Below are 268 nucleotides of genomic sequence, written 5' to 3'. Positions count from 1 at the left end.
ATATATTTATGTTAAGATTTTAATTTTTTTTATTCTACTTTTATAAGATTTTATTTTAATTCTTACAACTTTACGTCAAACCATTTCAATAATATTTTTTTAACTATAATTATCTTTATCTTTATTATTTTTTATTTAAAATAAAATTTAAAATATTGTTATATACTTTTAGTCTGATAATATAAATATAAATACTTATTTTTATTAAAATTAGACTTTTTACTTAATTAACTTATTATCTTAACTCTAATATATTTACGTTAAAATT

This window comes from Theobroma umbraticum, unplaced genomic scaffold, assembly GCF_002168275.2.
Source record: "Theobroma umbraticum cultivar Fairchild unplaced genomic scaffold, ASM216827v3 scaffold_239.1, whole genome shotgun sequence".
Lineage (NCBI taxonomy): Eukaryota > Viridiplantae > Streptophyta > Magnoliopsida > Malvales > Malvaceae > Theobroma > Theobroma umbraticum.
The sequence above is the reverse complement of the archived record's forward strand: the minus strand, read 5'-3'. Positions refer to the sequence as shown.